General features: G+C 37.4%; 1 long non-coding RNA gene across 1 annotated transcript in view; it reads right to left on the minus strand.

Moving 5' to 3' along the window:
- Positions 1-10,616: 10,616 nt before the first annotated feature.
- The window catches only part of LOC116423227, a 33,666-nt gene continuing 29,608 nt past the window's right edge, over positions 10,617-14,674 (minus strand). The window contains exon 3 of the long non-coding RNA XR_004233738.1: positions 10,617-12,406. This is a non-coding gene — a long non-coding RNA (uncharacterized LOC116423227). The remainder of the gene's footprint in view (positions 12,407-14,674) is intronic.

Below are 14,674 nucleotides of genomic sequence, written 5' to 3' on the forward strand. Positions count from 1 at the left end.
CTAGTTCAATCTCCTCATTTTATAAATCAGAAAATAAATCTGGGAATGGCTAATTGTCCAAGGTCACATAGGTAGTAGAGTCTAAAGGTTCAGGCTATTGACATCACTTTCTTGTCCTCTGAGTATGAAACAACCAAGAAGAGTTCCAATTATTCTCTGAGATTTGATTGGAGAACCACAATGGCTTGACTCAGAGGTAGAAGAATGTTACTCAATTAAATCAACTTGAAGTGTCCTGATATATATTTTTGTTGAATATACTTACACAGCTATAGCTAAGTAAATCTATCTTTGTTGACTGTCTCATTTAATTCCAGTACTGAACCTCAATTTCCAAGGGAGTAATCTGAGTTGGGGCCAGCCCAAAAGAGTTAGAATAGTTGGGCTGGATTGGAATGGAATAATCTCAATGAAGCAGAAGAGAGGCAGTGCAGAAGAATGTGAACCAATTCTGGTTCTGCTAGTACTTTTAGTGATATACCATAAGACCCTCAACCCTGAAATGCTTCTGCTAGTACTTTTAGTGATATACCATAAGATCTTCACCCCTGAAAGATTAGAGAGTAAACTGTCTAGAACAATTCAAGAAAGAGAGATTGTTGTGAGTGTGCTCAGTGTCAGTACTTAAAGAATTGTATTCTGCAGTAGGGTCTCCTTGTGAGACATGGTAGCCTTTTCAAGCTGATGTCTGGTTTTCCCTTATTACTACAGAGCACCAAGCCTTTCATGGGTCAAACTGTGTGTGTAGCAGCCAGGCCAGAAGGAGAGCAGATGGCTCTCAGAGTGGCAAAGTCATATAGAACTGTTCGACATGAAAGGAAGCCTTACCACTCATTTTCTCCTACGTAGGAAGGCCAATCATGACCTTCAGGCACTGGAATTACTGGCTACCAGGCTCAAAGAATGCTTTGAGGTCAGACTTCCCCTTGAGTGAGATCTAGAATTCTCTCTTGGTTAAGCTGAGTTAGCTTGTTCCCAATTGTAGATCTCCTTTATTCTGCAGTATCTGTATTCTCCCATATATACTTTCTCTGATTTCTATTTTACTATGATTTGGATAAATGGATTTCTTTGATTATTGCTAGGTATGTGTAGGAGTCAAACTTTAGATAAGAAGCCCCGGGGTCTTCCTGCTTTCTTCAATGAAATAGCAATCAGAAGGTAGTTTGAACCTAGCACATCCCTTAGACCAACAATATTTAAGGGAGCAGATAGTCTAGCCAAATTTCTCCCTCTCTTTGAGGAGAAAAGAGTTGCCTCATCTTTTATCTCTTGATTCTCCTGATGGCAAGAATTAAAGCATCCTGTAATTATACACACTTTATATAATAATAGCTGATTTTGTATAGGGTTTTAAGAATTGAAAAAAAAAAAAAGAGTTGCTTTACATACATTATCTCATTTTAGCACCCCCCCCCCCCCCCAAAAAAAAAACCACATAATAATTAGCATTGTTATCTACATTTTACAGATGAGGAAACTAAGGTTCATGTAGCCTAATTTGTCTATGAACACAAAGATAATGAGTGTTGCAAATAGGACTTAAATCAATTTTGTTGGTTATTCTAAGTCAAGCAATAATCACATCCAAGAAAAATTACCTCATGACTGATTGAATTTACCAATGAAAAGCCAAATAAGAAAAAAAAGAAGGAGAATGAGAGCCAAAGAGGCTACTCTTTAGCCTCTATTCTGTCTATTCTGGCTCCCTTCGAGCTATACAAGGGCATTCCCATGCTATTTGTGTGAGACAGTCCTTGTGCCACAGAGTCCTAGATTTCACCCCAGGGGAAGTTCTCCAAAAAGTCTTTTCCTTAATAAGCTTGGGATAGGAACATGATGGATATTTCCTGCTCCTTTCATGTCAGCTTCTTCCCAGAGCTTTTTCCTTTAGCAAAGTGAAGTTGATGTCTTTCATCTTCTATTTTGAAGCTGAAAGCCAGAATCACCCAAAGTCCAAAAGAGACTCAGCTACTCAAAGAAAACTCAAAGAGGCAAAAGATTAAAAAGACTTGAAGAGAACTCCAGAACTTTCTTATCTCCCATTCTCAACAACTCCATCCTACTCTTATGGAGATGTGGGACACTGATTTCCACCAATAAGGAGAGAGTATCATATCACTGGACTTTGGGACTAGGTTTCTAGACCATCAAAGTTTTTATATACTCTGCTGTGTTGATCAAATGCATTTCCATATGGCGATGGAAGGAAAGGTATGTTCAGAGAAGGCAGGGCAAAGTAAAACCCCTTTTGTAAACTGTTGAATAATTTGTGATTTGTTGAACTTATTTTGTCCCAACAGTGGACCTACACTAAGAGAATCTGGACTTTAGGCCCTCTCTAACAGGGAGAGTGATAACAGGGAGGAAGAATGGATTAGAAAGAGTAGTAGGGGATTAGTTCAGGATGGAAAAAATTAGCCTTAATAGCTTTAATGTCCTCTGTAAATCCATTATGGAAATTTTAGATTTGCATGCAAAGTCAAGTCAGCAATTCTGTTTTCTATATTATTCTATTAGTTGTTGGCCAAATTCTTTTCATAAAAACCTATCTCTATCTTCAGTAAATTCAGGAATAAATGTTTTTTACCTACATCTTGACCAAAAGATTTGGAGTAATCAAGGTTCCATAGTCTTAGTCCATACTAGACTAATGGCATCTCTTTCCCTCAGTAACTCTAAAGGACATACAACCTCATGGAGGTTGTTCTGGGATTCACCTTATGATATCAACCCTTTTAATGCTGAGGATATGGAGATGGCTTTCTTTACAACGCCATTTTTATCTGATATCATAGGCTCTTCATCTCACTTATAGAAAGTGAAGTCTACTTTTGCAAAATCTGCTCCTAGCTAAGATTTTGTCCTACAATCCAACTTGTGCTTTTATGCATAATCATCTAAAATATATGTAAGTAATGTGTATATGTAAATATATGTGTGCATGTATAGCTATCTGGGTATATTTCTAAAACTGTATTATGTTGTAGGGATATTTATATAGGATAATGGTCCAGGTATAAAGATGGTGGTGCCTGTTATATCTACTTCTGTAGAGTTGATCAGTTCTATGAAGAATTAGAACATTTTCTAAAAGTAACTCCCCCCCCAAAATGTCACATTTATTGCAGGAATGCTAAAGTAAGAAATAAAAAGACAATTTGAATAACAGGCAAATTTAGCTTAGGATACAAAAGGAAGTAGGGCAGAAACTAACAGAGTTTTGTCATAACAAAAACTTTTTTTCTAAACTTTTTATTTTCAAAACATATTCATGGATAATTTTTCAACATTAACCCTTGCAAAACTTTGCGCTACAATTTTCCCCCACCCTCTCCCCTAGATGGCAAGTAATTCAATATATGTTAAATATGGTAGAAATATGTTAAATCCAATATATGCATACGTATTTATACGATTATCTTGCTGCACAAGAAAAATCAAATCAAACTGGAAAAAATGACAAAGAAAATGAAATGCAAGCAAACAACAACAAAGAAGAGTGAAAATGCTATGTTGTGAACCACACTCAGTTCCCATAGTCCTCTTTCTGGGTATAAATAGCCGTCTTCATCACAAGATCATTGGAACTGGTCATTGTTGAAGAGAACTATGTCCATCAGAATTGATCATCATATAATCTTGTTGGCATGGACAATTGATGAGGTTTAGGTTTTGGGGTTCCCTTTCAGGGTACTGAATGATGAGGTCTAGATTTAGGGGACCATAATGAGATTAGGGTTTCTTGTGGTCAGGGAGTTAAATGATATGGTCTAGTGGCAGGTTCAGGGTTCAGGGAACCAAATGGAGAGGCTTGGCTCCCCTGCACCCCCTTGGGATTCAGCACAAGGGTAGGAAGTTTTGGGGAACACCCTTTTGGCAGTACAAAGATTCTCTGTAAAGGAATTTACAAACCTGAAAACCTATATTGATAAAAGAGGTTTATTATAGGGATTGGGAAGTAAGGTTAGAAATACTGACAGAAAGGCATACAGTCTCATTAGGGAAATAGGGGAGGATAAAGAGAGGGTAGCACTGGAAAAGAATATTATTCCGGTGGGCAGAGACCTCCTTGGTTATAGCAAGCATGGCTTAGCATGGCATGTTTAGAACCTCTGCAAAGAGTAGAATTTAGATTGGCTCTTTTATAATAGGAGTTTTGGTTACAAGCTGGGTTTCAGCTTGAGCTGAATTTGAATAGAATTGAATGAGTTTCTTTAATTGAATAGGTTTGGAATTCTTTTGCTCAGGACTGAACCAACCCCACCTAGATTACAGAATGAAGCTGTTTATCTTGTTTCCCTCAGGCAGGTTCCCTCACTGAGGCAGAGATGAATGAGATTTTCTCCTTCAAGAAGTTTTAAAGTTTTGGGTCCCTTCTTCACAATGATCTCCTGGTTCTGCTCATTTCACTTAGAATCAGTTCATATAAGTCTCTACAGTTGTCTCTGAAATCATCTTTATTTCTTATAGAACAATAATATTCTATAACATTCATATACCATAACTTATTCAGCCATTCTCCAACTGATGGGCATCCACTCAGTTTCCAGTTCCTTGCCACTACAAAAAGGGCTGCCACAAACATTTTTGCACATGTGGGTCCCTTTCCTTCCTTTAAGATCTCTTTGGGATATAAGCCCAGTAGAAACACTGCTGGATCAAAGGGTATGCACAGTTTGATAAATCTTTGTGCATAGTTCCATATTGCTCTCCAGAATGGTTGGATCAGCTCACAACTCTCCCAGCAATGTATTAGTGTACCAGTTTTCCCCCATCCTCTCCAACATTCATCATTATCTTTTCCTGTCATTTTAGCCAATCTGGGAGGTATATAGTGGTATCTCAGAATTTTCTTAATTTGCTTTTCTCTGATCAATAGTGATTCTCATATAACTAGAAATGGTTTCAATTTCTTCATCTGAAAATAGTCTATTCATATCCTTTTGAGTGAAATGGGAAACTGAGAACTCAGAATAATCTCTTGATAATCCTAGACCCAATTCCAATGGTCTGTTAATCATTAAGGCTCTGGGAAGAAGAACAAAAGACTTGCTCTTCTAGCAGAACTATCTGAGATAATCTCCTGGATCTTTACTTAACTGCTTAGAGAAGAATCTGTAATTATTTAATGGCCTGGAGATATTCAGAAGTCAACAAACTGGTTAATCTCTATTTGTTGATTGAAGCAGCCTGAGGTAAAAACTCCTTGGTTATTCTAGCTTAATGGATTACTTACCTCCAATAAATCTCCTTATTGTGAGGGATTATATGATTTCTCATAAAATTATTAACTAAGATAGGTTGAACCTATAACCTGAATTTAGTTTATGAAGATCTGATTGGTTTGGAAAAATGAAATTCTTTGTATAAACCTCATACTAGCTCACCATTAGAGCTGACCACCATAAACCCATAAATTTAGGCAAACACACTTGCAATCATTTGTAAATCTTGTTAAGGCTGACCACCATAAACTTAAGTAAACATATCTGCAATAAGCCAATTATGTTGGCTTGGCTAGAATTTAACAAACCTGTGCTACTTCCAAGCATTAAGTAAGGTGATGAGAATTAACCGGATAAGGGGAAGAGGAGGGAGGGGGGTGTCTGTCATGGATTCTTGTGGTTTGTAACTATATGAATCACCTGTGACTTCTGTGAGGATTGCCCTCTCTTCATTGGAGAACTCCAGTGAATGGACTGTCCATTTCTCAAGAGATTCTAATAAAACTTCTATTCTTCACTTTGAGATATCTCTAAGTATTTTTAACTGGGTTTGCTATACCACATACTGTGATCATTTATCAGTTGGAGAATGGCTTGAATTTTGATAAATTTGAATCATTTCTCTATATATCTTAGAAGTGAGACCTTTATCAGGACCTTTGAATGTAAAAATGTTTTCCCAGTTTATTGTTTTCCATCTAATCTTGTCTGCATTAGTTTTGTTTGTACAAAAACCTTTTAACTTAATATAATCAAAATTATCTATTTTGTGATCAATAATGATCTCCACTTCTTCTTTGGTCACAAATTCCTTCCTCCTTCACAGATCTGAGAGGTAAACTATCCTATGTTCTTCTAATTTGCTTATAATATTACTCTTTATGTCTAGATCATGAACCCATTTTGATCTTATCTTGGTATATGGTGTTAGGTATGGGTCAATGCCTAGTTTCTGCCATACTAGTTTCCAATTTTCCCAGCAATTTTTGTCAAATAGTGAGTTCTTATCCCAAAAGCTGGAGTCTCTGGAAAACACTCTTTTTCAATAAACCAAAAGACAATTCTACATGGATATCACCAGACAGTCAATATAGAAATCAGGTTTATTGCATACTATTGCAGCCAAAAGTGAAAAAAAGCTTTATACAGTCAGTTAATGAAAGATCTGGAGCTGATCATGGCTCATATCATGACCTTTTTATTGCAAAATTCAGACTTAAATTTAAGAAGGTAGGGAAAATCATTATATGGTAATAGACATGATCTTAAATAATGTCCCTTATGAATATGAAGTAGAGGTGATAAATAGATTTAAGGGCTTAGATCTGGTAGAGTGCCTGAAGAACTATGGACAAAGGATTTGCAACATTGTTTAGGAAACAGCAACAAAAAACATCCCAAAGAAAAAGAAGAGCAAGAAAACAAATGGTTGTCTGATGAGGTTTTAAAAATAATTGCGGAAAGAAGGAGGGTAAAAGGAGAAAGGGAAAGATATGCTCAACTAAATGGAGAATTCTAGAAAATAGTAAGTAGAAATAAGAAAATTTTCTGAAATGAGCAATACAAAGAAAAAAAGAAAATGCAATGGGAAAGACAGATTTCTTCAAGAAAATTAGATATATGAAGGAAAGCATGATAAAAGACAAAAAATAGTATGGAATTTTAAAAAACAGAAGAGGTGGCAAAAATACACCCAAGAACTATAGTAGGAAGATTATACCACACAATGGTGTCTACTGACCTACAGCCAAATATTTTAGAGAATTAAGTCAAGTGGGCTTTAGGAAGCATTGCTAACAATAAGGCAAGTGATTAGGAGATGATGAAATTCCATCTGAGCTATTTAAAAATTTAAAAGACTATGCTGTTAAAGTGTTACACTCAATAAATTTGAAAAACACAACAATGGCCTTTGGATTGGAAAAGATCCATTTATATCTCAATCCTAAAAAAGGGCAATGCCAAGGAATGTTTAAATTACTGATGTGCTCTCTCACGTGCCAGCAAAGATATGCTTAAGATTCTGCAAGCAAGGCTTCAGCAGTATGTGAACTGAGAATTATTAAAAGAGCAAGCTGTTTTTCAAAAAGGCAGGGAATTCGAAAAATTGCCACTGGATTATGGAGAAAGCAAAGGAGTTCCAAAACAAAACAAAACAAAGCAAAAAACCATCTACTTCTGCTTCATTGACTACACTAAAGCTTTCCACAGTGTGAATCACAACAAAATGTAGCAAGTCCTCAAAGACATGGGAGTAACAGATCATCTTATTTGTCTGCTGAGGAACCTACATGGAACAGATAGAACCAAACATGGACCAACTAATTAAAGATTAGAAAAGGAGTAGAACAAGGCTAGATATTGTCACTTTATATATTTAACTTGTATACTGAGTACATCATGTGAAATGACAGACCATGTGAATCAAAAGCTGAACTTAAGGTTGCTGGGAGAAATATCAACAATCTCATATGCAGATGGTACCACTCTGAAATGAATTAAGAAGCCTCTTGCTGTGGTTCAAAGAGGAGAGTATAAAATCTGACTTAAAGTTTAACATCAAAAACAACAATAAAAAACACAGCTAAGATCTTGGCAACTAGTCCCATCACTTCCTAGAAAAGTAGAGGGAGAAGAAATGGAAATAGCATCAGATTTTATATTCTTAGGCTCAAAGATTACTGCAGATAGCAATTGCAGCCATGAAAGTAAAAGATACTTGCTCCTTAGAAGAAAAACTGTGGCAAATCTGGACAGCACACTAAAAAAGCAGAGATGTCAACTTGCCAACAAAAGTCCATATAGTTAATTGAACTGCTATTGGAAAAATAGCAATGTATGGCTGTGAGAGAAAAGAAAAACTGAATACCATAGAATCAATTCAAATTGTGGTGCTGAAGAAGATTTTTGATAGTCTGTTGGATATCACAGAGAACAGTGCTTAAAGAAATCAATTCAGGCTATTCACTGGAAGGTCAGAAACTGAAGTTGAAACTTAAATACTTTGGCCACATAATTAGAAGAAGGGATTCATTGGAAAAGACCTTGATTTGGGGAAAGATTGAAGGCAAAAAAGAGAAGGTGATGACAGAAGATAAAATGCACAGATTATGTCATGGAAATAATGAGCATGAACTTAGAGAGACTTTGAGAAACAGTAGAGGACAGAAGGGTTTGACATGCTATTGTTTATAAGATCACAAAAAATCAGATACAACTGTAAGCTGAACAACAAGAGACCAGTTGAGCCCCTTCACTTCTCAAATTTTGTCAATCCAAGACTATCCCTGTAAAGTTGGGAGACAACCTAGAGAGTTGTCTACACTCTTATTAATCCCATTTGATGAAGGAGAGAAAAACTTTAGTTTTAGGAGGGATCACAGAATCAGACACAGAGGGGTTTGGGAGCACCTGATAATTATCACTATTCAAAGCTGCCTGCTTTGAATGAAGAAAAGACATCCTCCCCTTCCATATTGCTAGTGAGAAGTATAGAAGCATTTTATAAAACAAAATTTACATATATATATATATATATAAATTACTCTACTTGGGGGCTAAGGGTAGATAATTCTTCAAAGATAGCCTAGAGATAGCATTGCAGAATACAGCTAGACGGTTGGCACATCTACAGAAATAGATACTCAAGCTTGGGGTACCGCAAGGTAGAGGTAGAAAAGGTAGCAAAGGGAAATCTTCAGGTCTGGGTAGAATTGTGTTACAGGAACCAAGATCATTCCCTGAGCTTAGTGTGAAAAATGCTGAAAAACTGGGTTTCCACAGCATTATAAGCTTTGTTGTAGTGTGGAATAGTGGGTATCACTGACCAAGAGGTTTTCAGAATGTGAGAGGTTAAAGAAGAACAATTAAGCGATCAATAGAAGCTTTGAGCAAACAAGAAATTGGGGGCCTAGAAAGGCACAGGTGGATTCAGCTAATCAGAAAGATTTATGGTTTTGAGAAAACCACAAACTTAAGATAATACCCCATCCAGCCCAAACTAGTTGGGGTCAATGACCTGACTTGACCAAATCACTACTGTGCCTGCTTAATAGGCTAATTGAGTATTAAACAACACACCCTAGAGGAGTTTTCCACCATTTTTGAACATGGGATGTATGATAAGGGTAGTGGTATATTTTATACATGTTAAGGGAAACATGTGTTGGACATATCAGAAAGACTGTAACCTGGATAAAATGGGACAATTCCTTGGAGGAGCTGCATCACACAAGCAAGTATAAAGGTTCCCCCACTTCTGTACTCAGTGCTCCCTCTTCTGGAAGAGGAGTAGGGCCCTCTTCTGGCCAGAAACGGTTAAGACGATTACTTAAGATTCTTCTTTGATAAATTTTCCTTGATATCTAATTTTCAGTGTCAAGAGTGTTATTTTTAACATAAGGAATTATGGGTACTATTCAGATAGGAAAAAAGCCTAAAAGGTATGTGGCAGTTTAAAGATGACTAAGTTCTGGACCTAGAGACAGAAAAAACTGAGTTCAAATCTGGCCTCAAACACTAGCTTTGGGATCCTGGGAGAGTCGTTTAACCTCGGTCAGCCTCAGTCTCCTCATCTATAAAATATAGATAATAATAGCACCTACTTCTCAGAGTTATTGTGGAGAGAGGATGAGATAAAATTTATAGAGCACATTTTTGAAACAGAATAAAAAGTCTGGAATAGGAAAAATTCCTGGCCATGAAAGAGAGAATCTCAGGAAATGCTAGGAACTTACTACTAAAGTTACATATTTTCATCTAAAGCCTCAATATGCTAGACTTAGATACTAAACTACACGAGGCAGAGGGGAAAGTAGCTGAGTTTCATCAGATAGCTAGTAAATATGCTTTAAGCAAAATTATCCATGAAATGTGTTGGGCTTGTGTGGGATGTAGAAGACCCTTACCCAAAATGACTACTCAGAGATCTCTCAAAGTAGAAAGCAGAAAGGTTGTTTATTAATCCTCAGGAGAGTGAGCCGTTCTATCCCGAGATAAGGGAAAGAAAAAGCTCATGGTAGGAGGGCTAAAGAAGTAGTAAAGATACACAGCTTTTATACAAGAGATTACATCACAAGTAAGAGAGCATTGAGAAGGGGAGGGGAAGGCATCTAATTGGTTGTTACTATTTGGGGAGATTGGAATGGAAGATTTCTGTTTCCCCGGAAATCACCTGATTTCTAGGAAACAGAAAATCAGGCCTTCAGGCTTTAGATAATAAAGCAGACAGTGGCTAATAGACTAAATTCTATTTAGCTAATAGATTAAATATCGATAAATGTCAACTACTGATAAATGTCATCAGTTCAGGTTAAGTAAATATGTTTATAGCTGGCCCAGGCTCAAGTAAATATGGGCCTGCATATATTATACAGGTCATAGGACACACACAGAAATAATGAAAATAAAATAGAAAAAGAATTCACATATTCCTGTAAACTCTTCACCTTATCTTTCTATTCCACACAGGCTGAAAATAAGACTCTTAGAGGGATAGAGTCCATTGACAAACCATGGAGGGGGGAGATGGTAGTGACCTCAAAGTCAATATGTCTGGGATCCACATGATGAAGTCCTATTCCCAGCCAGTTTTTCTCAGGTAGGACTAATAGAAACGATGGGATTAGGATCCCTTAATCCCTTAATCTCTCAGCCTTTGCCTGTGTTTTAGCTACATAAAGATAAAATTTCTGTGATTTTTGGAGCTTTCAGTTTCCATGTTTCTTTTTCTAAAAGTTTAATTTCCTTGGTTTTGTTTATCCTTTGTTATTACAGGTTTGTTTCTTTGCATGGAGTGGGGGGGGGGAGGAGGGAATCTGTCTTTGGCTTAGCACTTCCTAGAGGCTAAATGTTAAAGTTGGAATGGTAGTTTCTAGAATAGATAACAAACAAACAAAAATCTCAGGCTAAGGAGAACCAAGAATCAATATTTCAGTAGCTGATTCCTTTCTGGGGGAATTCCCTCACAAAACTACTCTTCTAAGTACCCTATAGAGTTCTCTTTATCTGATCCATATTTAAACTTGAAGAGAAAAACCATTGCCATTAGAGACTAAAGTTAAAGACTTTTAGTTTAAGGCTTATCAATCAACATCAATTAATCAATAAACATATATTAACTGCCTACCATATGCTGGAAATAAAAAAATTGCAAAAGGTAGTCCCTGACCTCAAAGAGTTTATTAATCTCCTTTCTTGGTGTTTAGCATAGACTCTTCCAATTCTTTCTCCAAGGCCTAAAAGAGAGATTCTTTATCTGAAATCCATGAATTTGTGTTTCTTTTTTTAAAAAATATGTTGACAATTATTTCAATATATTTAGTTTCCTATATATTGTTTTATGCAATTGAAAACATTATTCTGAGAAAGGGACCATAAGTTTTATTGGACCAACAAAGGGGTAAAAACAAAGTTAACAAAGGTCACCAGAGAGAACAAAGGTTCTCTGGCTCTGAACCTTTGAGTCAGAGACTGTAAAGGAAGGTCAAAGATTACACCCCCCCACCCCAGTCTCCTCATTCCTACTTCTGAAATGAGCAGATAAGCTGGCCAGTGGTCTAGAGGTAGGAATGAATGGTTGTAAGGGGTTAAAGTTATGGAGGTGGTTCTGATGGTGGAGATATTCTGAATAATTAAGGGAAAATTATTGGGAGGGGGCGGAAGAGAACTTTCTACCACCTCCCTAGCTTTACTGACAGACTGGACAAGAATGTGTCCATTTCTAGATTGTGTTGTGACTCAGCAGCCCTGCTGTTTTGTGCAGGATCCCAGGCCTGATGAAGCATGACTCAGAACCTGAGGGAGGGAATAGTTATAAGCAGAGACTGCTGCAGTCCATGTGAGGTGATGTTGTGGGGAGAACTGGTTGTTCTTTTCCCTGGAACCCCAGGGTGAAGTAATGATTTTTGCGGTCTGATACAGACCAGACTCCTACCCATGTGGCCCTGTGAAAGGTCTAAATCCTCAGATTTCCCTAGCATAATGGTTCTAAAAGCCACACCCACCTCCATTCCCTGCAGACTTCATCTTTGGTAGACATTTCCCTTTCATCCTCTTTGCCCCCCAAAAGCCCACAAACTCTCTTCCCTGGTCCTCTCTTCCTCCAGAAAATTTTGGGCATGCAGCAAACAGTCTGGGCATAATCCTCCTGGAAGACAGGTTGTAGAATTGACAATTTTCTGGGAGATTAAGAGAAAAAAAAAGAAAAGAAAATTATCGCTGTTTAATTGAACTTTAGTGTCCTGAATCTCCCCCACATTTTTTTGGTTAGCATTTATCTTTTTTCCCCACACTAACTGATAGCCTAGCAGAATGCCCCATAAAGTAAAAAGCTGATAAGCACCAGGCTCTTGGCTTTTTGGTCTCCAAGAAAACCTCATGAGAGAGAGGGAGAGAATGGAAAAGAGGCTACCCATAAAGTGACTGTATATTGGCAGGGCCTGAATGTCCAATCTATAATGTACAGTAGCTAAAGGAATATTTTTTAAATGTTAAATCTTCTTGTTGAATAGTGAAATGTCTTATTAGGACCCTGGTTGGATGTCATTAGGACCATATGACTCTTATGAGAGGGAGAGGAATGAACAGTAGAATTTGTTTCTTTTCTTTAGAAGAAAAGATCAAGAATAACTAACAGAATTTGGGCCCTCACAATAATCTCCCTCAACAATGTATTCTTGAGTCTTATCAATGGATTTGATTTTCTTTGGCACTCTGAGGCACTCTGTGCCCTTCTTCTTCCATACTCCTCCCTATTCCACTCTGCTCTGAGCCTTAACCTCTCCAAGGTTGGACAGTTTCCTAGGAAGTTTTCTTAGAGAGAAGCCAGGAAATTGAAAAGAACAGAAAGAAAGATAGGGCCAGGGACAGGAGTCCATGAGTCAGAAGGGAGCTGTATGAGACTGCTCAAAATAGCCTGAATCTGTAGTGCCTATTATGTCTCACACCTTTATGTCTTAGACTACCTCCCAGGAACATAAGACTCCAGGAAACAGGGAAAGAAAAGAAGGCTATGTGGAAGGTCAAATCAAGATTCAATCAATCAATCAATAAGTATTTATTAAGCATCTACTATGTGTCAAGAACTGAGTCGAAGAAATAAAGGGAGTACAAAGGAAGAAAAAAATTCCTCTTCTCAAAGAGCTTGTAGTCTATCTGGGGACATATGTCCCCATAAATACATGCATAAAAACATACATACACACACAGAATAAAAGCAAGATCATTTGGAGGGTAAGAGGGTATGGTACTAATACTTGAAAGTACCATGAAATGCTTCTTTGCAGAAGAAGGTGGTCTTTGAACTAAATTCTGAAACTGAACACTAAACCAAGTGAAGAAGAGTATTCTCCCCTCTGAGAACCAGTCCATTGTGAATTGGGAGAGTGAGCCTAGAGGGACTGTTATAAAATTTTAAAATGTTTTAAACAATCTGCTATGTGGGAAGGAAAAAAAACAAAAGCAAAATAGTTCCTACCTTAAGGAACTAACTTTTTAAGCCTTTGGTTCTGGGATTCTTCACTTGTGCTAAGGAATAGAGCAGGTCCTCAGGACTATACAAAAGTAAGCCCTAAACTCAAAGATTATTGATCCTCATCCACAAATAGGGATCAGGGACAAATGTTTATTGATGCATGGATAGGTCGACAAGAAATAGGAATGATGAAAAAAAAAGTAGGAGTCCATACATCTGTCTGTCAGTGTAAGGGGAGAGCAAAATATGTATCTAACTCAATGTCATAACAGGTGAAGGTTGGTGTATATATTTGAAGAGTGTGCCGGTATCTAGGTAGCAGCACACAATGGGGTGGGGTTGGAGGTGGAATATGGCTGCATATGTTTGAGATGGGACATATGTGTGAGAGTGCAGCAAATCTAAGGGTGTATATAGGCAGCAAATACATGGAAGGAAAAGCTATGTAGTCTGTTGTAGCTGGGGAGAGATGTATCTGTGTCTATGTGTGAGAAAAGAGTTTATTTATTTGACTGTGTTGTTAAGTGGGGGTGAGTTGAAGTGGGGGAGTGTATGAATAAGTAGTGAGTTTGTGGTGAAGAGAATTATATATGTCTCTACATGTAGCTGGAAAGAGAGACATCTGTGTGTATTTACTTATGAGAATAGAATATGTTTTATTTGTATGTGTTGTTAAGTTGGAGGGGGAAGACTGAGAATGAGGGAGTGTTGGTCAGAGGGTGTGCTCAGGCAGCTATCCAACACAGGACTGGAATTTCCCCAAAGCTCATTTCCTATGTTTAATCTTCAACTGGAGATTTTATCCATGGCTGTCAACCTCCTTAACCTTCATTTAGAGAAGCTCCATATGCCCTATTCTCTGGCCCTGATAAATGGCAAACAGCTTCCAGTATAAAAGTCCCTTCCAACAATACTAATACAATCAAATTTCCCAAGAAGTGGGAATCTGCAACAAGAATAGAGATGAGGAAAC

The sequence above is a fragment of the Sarcophilus harrisii genome, chromosome 4 (genome assembly GCF_902635505.1).
Source record: "Sarcophilus harrisii chromosome 4, mSarHar1.11, whole genome shotgun sequence".
Classification (NCBI taxonomy): Eukaryota; Metazoa; Chordata; class Mammalia; order Dasyuromorphia; family Dasyuridae; genus Sarcophilus; species Sarcophilus harrisii.